The 9,676-nt window shown below is 37.3% G+C and overlaps 1 pseudogene; it reads left to right on the plus strand.

Annotated features, from left to right (window-relative positions):
- Positions 1 to 9,676, plus strand: part of LOC107704093 (protein cordon-bleu-like) — a 91,448-nt pseudogene that overhangs the window by 62,182 nt on the left and 19,590 nt on the right.

Raw genomic sequence — 9,676 nt, forward strand, 5'->3', positions numbered from 1 at the left:
TGCTTGACAAATGCTTTCATTTTTTTCATCTTTTAACTACCATTTGCTGACAGCAGGGAAATTCATATATATATATATATATATATATACACACAGTATATATATGAGTCTCGGTACCAGCAGGGATTGTAGGTGGGAGGAGTGAATGTGCAGTGCTCTCTACCTCCTTCGATACCAAGAATGAGGTGAGACCCTTGAGCAAGGCACTGAACCCCCAACTGCTCATTGCAGAACAAAACGTTCAGGTACTGTCATGTAATGTAAATTACACACACCCATATCTAAAACACAACTTTTGAAGTTATGTTTGTTTTTTTAAAATGCATGTTTCTAATAAGTAACTACATAAGAAAGTTTGGGGTGTGAGTGTGTGCAGTTTACGTTGTAGAACATAACATTCAATTATCATCAAGTTATGTTTTCCACAGACCATCGCATTTTACGGAGGACTGTTTCCTGAACCTGGGAGAGTAGCCTACAGAACACCCGGCTACTCTGTTCTGACTCACAGCCTCTAAGTATGTTTTCATATTTAAAGAATTTTCCACTGATGATTCAAAAGCGAGTTTTGAGCAGTGTAGAGTAGCGCTTGTTGTTTGTCGTTTCTCCGATCACAAATGAAGACATGGTTTTATGTTTAAAACGCGATGCAATGCATAAAAAGACAGTATAAGTCATTATAATCAGTAACTGTGTCCCCACTGAATGCAACAAATGCCTCGTTTGTAATGGGTTTTTTTGGTTTTGTCTCGTCGCACTGGGACACAGCATCTCAGTATGGTAAGGAGCGTAACATTTCCATCACACGCTTGAGGTATTCGGCCAATCACAATGCACTGGATAGCTGGCCAATCAGCGTACTACTCACTTTTCAGAACGATGAGCTTTGTATAAATCGACGCGTTTCAGAAAGGCGGGGCAAAGAGAAGAAACAATAATGTAAAGTATGTGGAAAATAATGTGTTTTTTTTTTTATCTTAAACCGCATAAACACATTTCATTACACCAAATATAATGTTCTTTTTAGCAACATCATATGACCCCTTTAAACTACTGCTAGCTTCAAGATAACCTCAACAAGATTGGGATAAGATAATGAGGAAACATTAAGACGCCACACTAGTACTGATGTAACAACACTCATGTTGTTTCTGCTCTTTTTTACTAAAAATAGTCTAGATGACTCATAAGCTGACTACCTGTAGCATTGATAATACATACAGTGCATTACAAAACCCTTACTCCAATCTCTGAACATTTCTCTAAAAAGTTCAAGCTAAGTGATTACTTAAATGTTACATTGTTTTATTTTGTAAAACAGAACATTGGTATATGTTGTTTGCATTAGTGTTCAATCCCCACACCTTACTAAATGTGTTTACATGTACTTTAAACATTCAATTTTAGTTGGAATAAAAAAATTTTTTTTTTAAATGTAACACATTTTAGTCTGACCAAAATCATATCAAACCGTATTTTTTGAAGTTGGACTAACAGACCTAGCAATTGGAGCTCTGCGTTGTCCAGCATGTAAACATGTTAATCAGATTAAAGTTGGCCTTGTCATGATGCGTTTACTCCGAAAGACAGAAGTGTATATTTATTAAAACACAGATGTAGCTCACATGTGAACGTATTCATTATAATATGTGGCAATTCTTTTGGTGTAAATACATATCGGATTTGCCGAGCATTTAGGTATAATTTTGGCATATTTCAGGTATTCTCATTTATACAGAACAGTCTTCAGAAGAGCCACAGATTCTTGGATGAAGATCAAGGCTTTGACTGGGCCATTTTAGGGCATTCACCTTTATGTTCCTCAGTCACTCCAGTGATAATTTAATCTTGTGTTTGGATCATAGTCCTAGTGATGAACTTTCTACAAAGTCATTCTTCTATTTAACAACACGTCCACTCACTGATGACGAAAGCGAAGCTACAACATGACACAGATACTGCTATAATTTACTGTTTGCTGTGTGGCCAGTAATCATCTCTATATCCTCTCCTTCCTGTTTGCACATAGACAATTGAGCATTTACCCTTAAACACAGGAGCTCAATGCTTAAGCAAACAGCATATTTCAGTTTTTATTTTTAAGAATATTTAGGGGAAATTAACAGAGAACATGCAGCTTTAAAGAGAGAATTACAGTTTAGGTTCTGCATACTTTTCTGAGGAACTGCAGGAAATGTCCTTTGAAAGAGGTCCTGGCTTAATGTCTTTGTTTTCAGACCCAAACTAACCCACAGTTTATTTATACATTGAAGTGTTTGGTAATTAGCCCAGTATTATAATTAGGTGGGTTACTCAAGCGGGTGCAAAAACATTCAGGGAGCTTTTCTTTGACTGGAGCTGAATGTTCTTGGACTAAAAAATGCTGTATCTTAGAAACAGACTGGCAGTATGTAACAATAGAATAAGAGTGTCCCACTGCTAAAGAGCCACACAAGATTCCTTCCTGTAACCAATCATACTCACTGTATTATTAACATACAGGTGTTAACCATCACTTGCTAGAAATACCAAGAGGAAACTCATTGCAAGAAGTTTCCCAGGTCTCCTCCAACTCTTCCCGTTCCCCTTGGGAGGACTCCCAAGATGCCTCGTACAATCACGTACAGACTGTTCCTCAGTGTAGGTCTCATAATTTTAACTTCCAGCTTCAAACTCTCCTTTAAAGATCTCCAGATAATCCCTGGCTCTTTATGTATGACAATAGTTTTTTTTAAGTTCTTCTCCTTCTCCAGATCTGCTGCCTGAATGTAGACTCATACTTTGTTCCCTTTTAGCCTTGTTCCTCTTTTTGATTGTAAGCTTTTTAAGCTTCTCAATTTGTGTTTATTGTTAAAGATGTCCCTCTTTGCCTGTCCTCATATGTCCTCAGCTATGTGTGTGTCTGCACATATACTTCTGCAAAGAATGATCTGTGACTCATTTGCCATAAGTTCATGGTTCACACTGTCCTTGCTAGGCTCAGAAGGAAGTTCTCATTCCAACAGATATCATTTCCCGTTTGCTCTGCCTCTCTTTGATGAGAGATTGATGTGATGGCAAACCACTTCGTCCAGCTTGTGTTGTAAGAAGTCATATTAAAAATGTTGGACTTCTGTTTGGATACAAATGAGTCATTGTCTGGATAGGTCTGCCATGTTTTTACAAATATTTGGCATAGCTAAATCATTTGGCAGAGTTCTACTGACACACTAGCAGCTAATGGGCTCTCTGTGGCCAACACTTGGTGTTATGTTTACTTCAGTACTTTCTTAGATGAAGAGAAGCAAAAACACATAGCATATCTATCTATCTATCTATCTATCTATCTATCTATCTATCTATCATCACTGTGATTGCTGAATGAAAATGTGGAAAAACTGATACTTCTGGCTTTAAAATTTGATTGGTTATATCACTTTTGACACCATATAATGTTTTTAGACACTTAACTGCATGTTAATTAATTAATTTATATTAATTGCTGTTAGCTGAACATTAGTTATTTTTGTCCCACTTAAGTAGGACTTAAGTACATCTTTATATATAATTTCATAATTACTGTATTGTTTTGGAAATATGGACAGAAGTGTATTGCCAAATGCACTGACAATGATTTACTGTAAACTAAAAAACTTAAATGTAATTTCTGTTTTTTTTCTGTACACATTTGTAATGAAGTTGCAATTTAGTGACTTTTAAATACATTAAGTTTAAATCTAATATTGAATAACACATTAGTTAACATTATAATCAAGTACTTTACATGTGCTTTAATATGTTAGTCAGCACATCAAAATGTACTTCTTCAGAGCACAACACAAGACTATTAAAACATGGTTTAAAATGCACTTTAAAGTAAAGCTTTTAATTTGACATTATTACAAAGCACACTTTTTAAAAAGCTGCATCTGTTGATGGTAGTTTAGTAATAATTGTCAGACAATAATATGTCTCACCAAATAGGTAAATGTTGGCATCCATGTTTCTGTTTTATAGCAAGTTCAAAATCTTGTGGTTGCTTTGCCAGTCATTACAATTTTTGGAGTTAACTCAGAACGATAATTTAGCTGATTCACTCCTGTATTTAAATGTGGTTGTCACTCCTAAAACTTGTACGTATTCTACGTGTGTATGGTCTTTTTTATTATTGTGTATGTAGTATCTGTATTTATGTATGGGGGTGGATTGTGCACACATTTAAATTCTATATTAATGCACCAAGTTGCTTGGTGACTGTAAACAGTGTACAGTTAGACCATTGAACTATACTATTTATCATTTTATAAAAGTAATATGCCTCTCACGGCATGATGTTACAGATGATTTTACCACAATTATACACTAAATATTACATTATAATCAAGCAATATTTGCTTTTTCCTCTCTTTTTCCTCTGCAGTCTATTGCTGTGCACCTGTCTCCCTGCGCTCTGGATGCCGGTGAACTGACGTCCATCCTTTCTCAACCTTTTCCTCCTTTTATTCACCTTCCTCTGCCTGATGGGGTTCTATTCACTTGCTTCTGTCTTCCACACTGTTCTTGTTGCTCCCCCTATGCTTAGATTCTTAAAGCTTAAAGCAAGCCAAGACATGGCTCAAGAACTTTATTTCTATGTAAATATACGCCTTTTTCTATTGCATTTGCTTAGCTTGAGAAGTCAGATGAAGGAATGGAACCGGACAACATGGTCAGAGTTACGTAGGCATCAGTCCTGGAGCACTGCTCTTTATTTACATTCATTTAAATATAAATAAAGATAGATAGTTCACCCAAAAATTAACATTACCCCATGATTTACTTACAAACGGATTTATATAAAAAAATGTCCTGGCTCTTCCAAACTTTATAATGGCAGTGAAAAGTGGTCAAGATTTTGAAGCAAAATAAAGTGCATAATCCATCATAAAAACTACTCCACATGGCTCCGGGGGGTAAATAAATCCTTTTGAAAGAAATTGATGCGTTTGTGTAAGAATAATAGCCATATTTAAAGCCTTATAAACTGTAATCTCTAGCTTCCGCTAACTGTCGTAAGCGCATTCACGAGAGTGGTTTTCCTTTGCTTGAAACAAAACTTGGTTTTCGTGAGACTAGCATATACGTCCTATGTCATCTGCTGGAACGCCACTCTCCCCTGAACGTGCATATGACAGTTAGCGGCAGCTATAGATTACGGTTTATAAGGTTTTAAATATGGATTTTATTCTTACACAAACGCATCAATTCACTTCAGGTGGCCTTTATTAACCCCCCAAATCCGTGTGGAGCACCTTTTATGATGGATTTATGCACTTTATTTTGTTTCAAAATCTTGACCAGTATTCACTGCTATTTTAAAGCTTGGAAGAGCCAGGACATTTTTAAATATAACTCGTATATACGAATACGAATTGTATTCGTCTGAAAGAAGAAAGTCATAAACACCTAGGATGGCTTGAGGGTGAGTAAATCATGGGGTAATCTTCATTTTTGGGTGAACTATCCCTTTAAGGAGCTTAAACTGATGTTCGGAAATGGTTTGAGGGATGTAATGTTCACAAGTCAATGACAGTTATCAAATGTCATGCACACAGGTTTTATGTTGCATGCTGATTTCTGTTTTGTTTAAGACAACATATATACCACCATGTTTAGAATTATATTTGACTAGGCAAACCACAGATTTATGAAGGGAAACGAACACAATCAAGAAAAATAATGTCTTTGTTTACACTCAGCTTTGAATTAGCATGAATGAAGTGCTAATTGCTGTATTAATTCATGGATTTGCCCCCAAGTGTAAGTGACAGCTTTTTCAGATTCTGTGCATTTTATGTTTGTCTGTGTGACTTATTCTTATTCAATGATTTGAGGAGATGTGTCTGCACTTCAAAGTTTTTTTTATGTATTTATTTTTTATTCAGATTACAATTAGCATATCTTGTGATTTCAGCTGTGTTGATTTCACATACAGTAGAGGTTGTTATCCCATTTCATAAAGGATTAGTTAGGAGCTTTAAGCGTTAAAATTAATTTTGATATTTTGTGGGAAAGCATAAAATGGCAGGGTCCTTTTAATACCTTTTAAAGGTGAAAATTGGAAAGTAAATTGTTTGGCATACTATTTTATTATTATTACTTCGGGAAAAAACAGTAAAGAGGTTTTGTTAAAATATTATTAACATCTGAAAACCTTTGTCTCCTAAATCAAAGTTCTGTGATGCAACCAACAAAGTTGGTTTATTGGTATCATAGGTATTAATGAATCACTGCTTCTTAGCTGATCAAAAACAATTTTTGTATGCTCAGTCTGAATATTGTAGATTTTTAAGAAATTTTCTTACAGTGTGGTCAGTGTGAGTCCTCACAGCTTGACATTACATAACTACAGTTTATAATAAGCCACTACTTACTTACCACTATGTGCTATTCATTTCTTAGGTATTTTTAATAAAGTGCTACGTATGGCTCCTGTGGCAAGTATGCATCTAATGTCAGATTGTGCTGGAAATAAACCAAAGATTGAGTTCAGCGGAACACCACTATTGTGCAATGATTTGTCACCTGGGAAGATCTCCTTGTGTGGTTTGCCACAAAGTAAGGTGGATTGTTTCATTTTGCATGTTGGTCTGTTGATGAGATCTTTGCACGGGTGTGTATGTAATCAAAATGTCAATAATATCAGACTTAGTAGTGCGGCTCTGATTTCAGAAAAATGTGTAATTTTGTGGATGTGACACTGTTTACTCATGACACAAAATGTCATGTGCCACTAATCGATAGTGAGTGTGTGTGCATGCACTCTCTGTGATTGCAGCTGCCGTATACATGATCTCTGCTGGGAAAGTGTTGGGAAACAGCTTGTGAGTCACAATTAATCCAGGAACGGGCCTCTCTTCAATTTAACTAACAAACCTGAACACACACACACACACACACACACACACACACACACACACATTCACTCAACCACTACATACTGGATTTACAGTTTATTATCCAAAATCTTCAGTGTCTCACACACACACACACACACACACACACACACACACACACACACACACACACACACTCACTCAACACACCCCGAGTTCATCTTGAGGTTCCTCTGGTAAATCCTCCTTCATCACTTCTGTCTGATTTGAATAACCTGAAAAAGGCAGTTGCATTTATTGTAATAACAGATGATAATGTGAGAGATTTTAGGGTTTAGAGGATGAGAGAGAAAGTCATGATTGAACAGCAGAAAAAGAGAGCAGTTTGAAGAATAGGCACAAGAAGTTGCACAAGCAGTTTCTCAAGAACAAAGTGAGTTATGTTTGGCTTTAATCCATGACCCACATTCCATTTCATTTTATTCACCATCTCATTTTTTCATATACAAGAAACACAGAAAATACAGATCAGATTTGTTTAGTCCTAAAAAGAACAGATACATTTTGGCTTTGTGTTTGTTTGTTTTTTTCTAAAACTTTAAGGTGCTAAGTGGTTCTAAGTGGTTTTCCCCTAGATATGTTTTGATATCCTTCAAATATTTTTTTTTTCTTTTCTCCCCGGGCTCATATGTGAGGTTTTTAGTCCTTTGCGATCATTGCTTGAAGCCATGGCATACTGTGCAACATCAGCTGTATTTTATGTCAGGCTGTATGATACAAATTGTAGCCATTACTTGGGTCCCAGTTGTCCCATTGACTTGTAGGAGCATTTAATTGGCTGATGGTAACACTCCTAGAGCTCAAAGATTTTGCTTTATAACAAGAGAAATTTTTACAATCCTTAAAATCAATTTCAGGTGGCCAAATTGTGTAATGAGACCATAACTGTAGGGGTTTGATCAGTTGGATATGGTGAATTGATGAAGCATGTTACGTAGTTGACCCAATCTGAAGTACTGACCCATTATAGCTAGGTTCCTCAAATCCGGCCCTGGAGGGCCACTGCGCTGCAGAGTTTAGCTCAAACCATGATCAAACTCACCCAACTGTAAATTTCGAGTAACTCTGAATTGATTAGCTTGCTTGGGTGTCTTAAATCTGCAGGGCAGAGCCACCCCAGGACCGGAAATTTAGGAATTCTGCATTTTAAGCCATAAATGACATTGACATTTTATCTCTATTCTCAGCCTGGCTGCATTCAGCTCCTGAGTCTGTGTCAGAGAAGATAGCAGAGCAGGAAATGGAAACGGTGTCTGTTGCCAGCAGTGAGAGTTTTACAGACCAGGGCTATGCAGCATCAGACGGCATGGCCGATGAGTCCATCCCAGTCTCTCCCTCTGAAAGGATACAGTCTGTGTCACCCGTGGATATCATGTCTTTAAACAGTGGCTCAGCTCTGCCTGCTAACCAGTCCAAAGACTCTTCCAGTGACAGCAATGAGGGTTGTGCAACCTGGGGCGCCAGACAAAGGTATGCAACTAACAAAAGCCTCTGGCACAGGCCTGTTCACACTAACCTAAATGTTCAACACAAACATTTGGTCTGATTTTGCAGTTTCACTCAGTTGGTGTCACACTGGCCGTTCTAGTGCAGCAGATCCTGCTTTGGGCAGAAATCAAACTGGTCTCCCTGAGGGCAGTTTACATTCTGGGGCATAAAAACTTGGGAGCAGACATCCTTTCTGACCCCAATGATGACCTCACCCACAGGTTGGTTAAGTCCATATGGCACAGGTCATGAAGTGAAGAGTGAAGAGATAGCGGACGTGAATTTACTTGCCTCTGATGAGTCAACATACTGTTCCCTCAGGTCTTTCAACTGAGGTTGTTGAGATGATTTGGAAGATCTTTGAGTCATGGTGCAAACTGCGGCACTTGAACCCAGTCCACTGCCTAGTTGGTACAGTGCTGCAGTGCCTCTAAACAGGGTTATCCCTGCTATGCTTAAGGCAGAGATGGGCACTCAAGTTAGTGACTCGGACTCGGGTCGCACTCAAGTCGCTTTTTAATAGACTTCAGACTCGACTCCAGACTCAACCTGAAATGACTTCAGACTTGACTCGATTCGACAAGAAGGACTCATGAATATTTTAAACACACTAATGATAACTAAAACTACTGCTATCATAAAGAAAGAACTTGGAATTTCCTTTTATGCTTTTACTACACTGTAAAAAGTAATCACTGAATCTACTTAAGAAAAGCGAGTAAACATAACTGATTTTTACAAATTTGTTGAATTTACTTAATTACACTCTGTTATGTGAACTTTCAGGGGAGTCCCTGCATATGCGCAATGGGAACGTGTACAGGTGACGACATAAAAATAAACAAATATATAAATATATATTTCCCCAATCCCACTATGTGCCCTAATAACTCTAGACCAGTAGGTGGCAGAAGTGCACTAATAGGTGGCGGAAGGTTGGTTTAAACAAAACATCACCAGAAGACAACAAACTGAACTTCAGAGTCAGATCGTGTTTGAAATGTGGACGCAAGATTAGGCAAGTTTTTGGTGATCTACTTATAAACTATATTGTCACAGTGCGTGCTATCGTTTTTGAGGAAAAGAAAAGGCAGATTTTATTAGTTTTTACTGACGAGCTTTACTGTAACCGTCAGTTGACGTATTAGCTAGCCAGTGGTTTACAAGCTAGATTACAAGCTTAGATCTTCCTCTTTACTGCTAGTTATAACATGAAATAAACGTGAGTAAGCATCATAAAGTATGTTGAGCGATACAGTACAACTTAATGAAAT

Source organism: Sinocyclocheilus anshuiensis, unplaced genomic scaffold, assembly GCF_001515605.1.
Source record: "Sinocyclocheilus anshuiensis isolate Anshui unplaced genomic scaffold, SAMN03320099.WGS_v1.1 scaffold1272, whole genome shotgun sequence".
Taxonomy (NCBI): Eukaryota; Metazoa; Chordata; class Actinopteri; order Cypriniformes; family Cyprinidae; genus Sinocyclocheilus; species Sinocyclocheilus anshuiensis.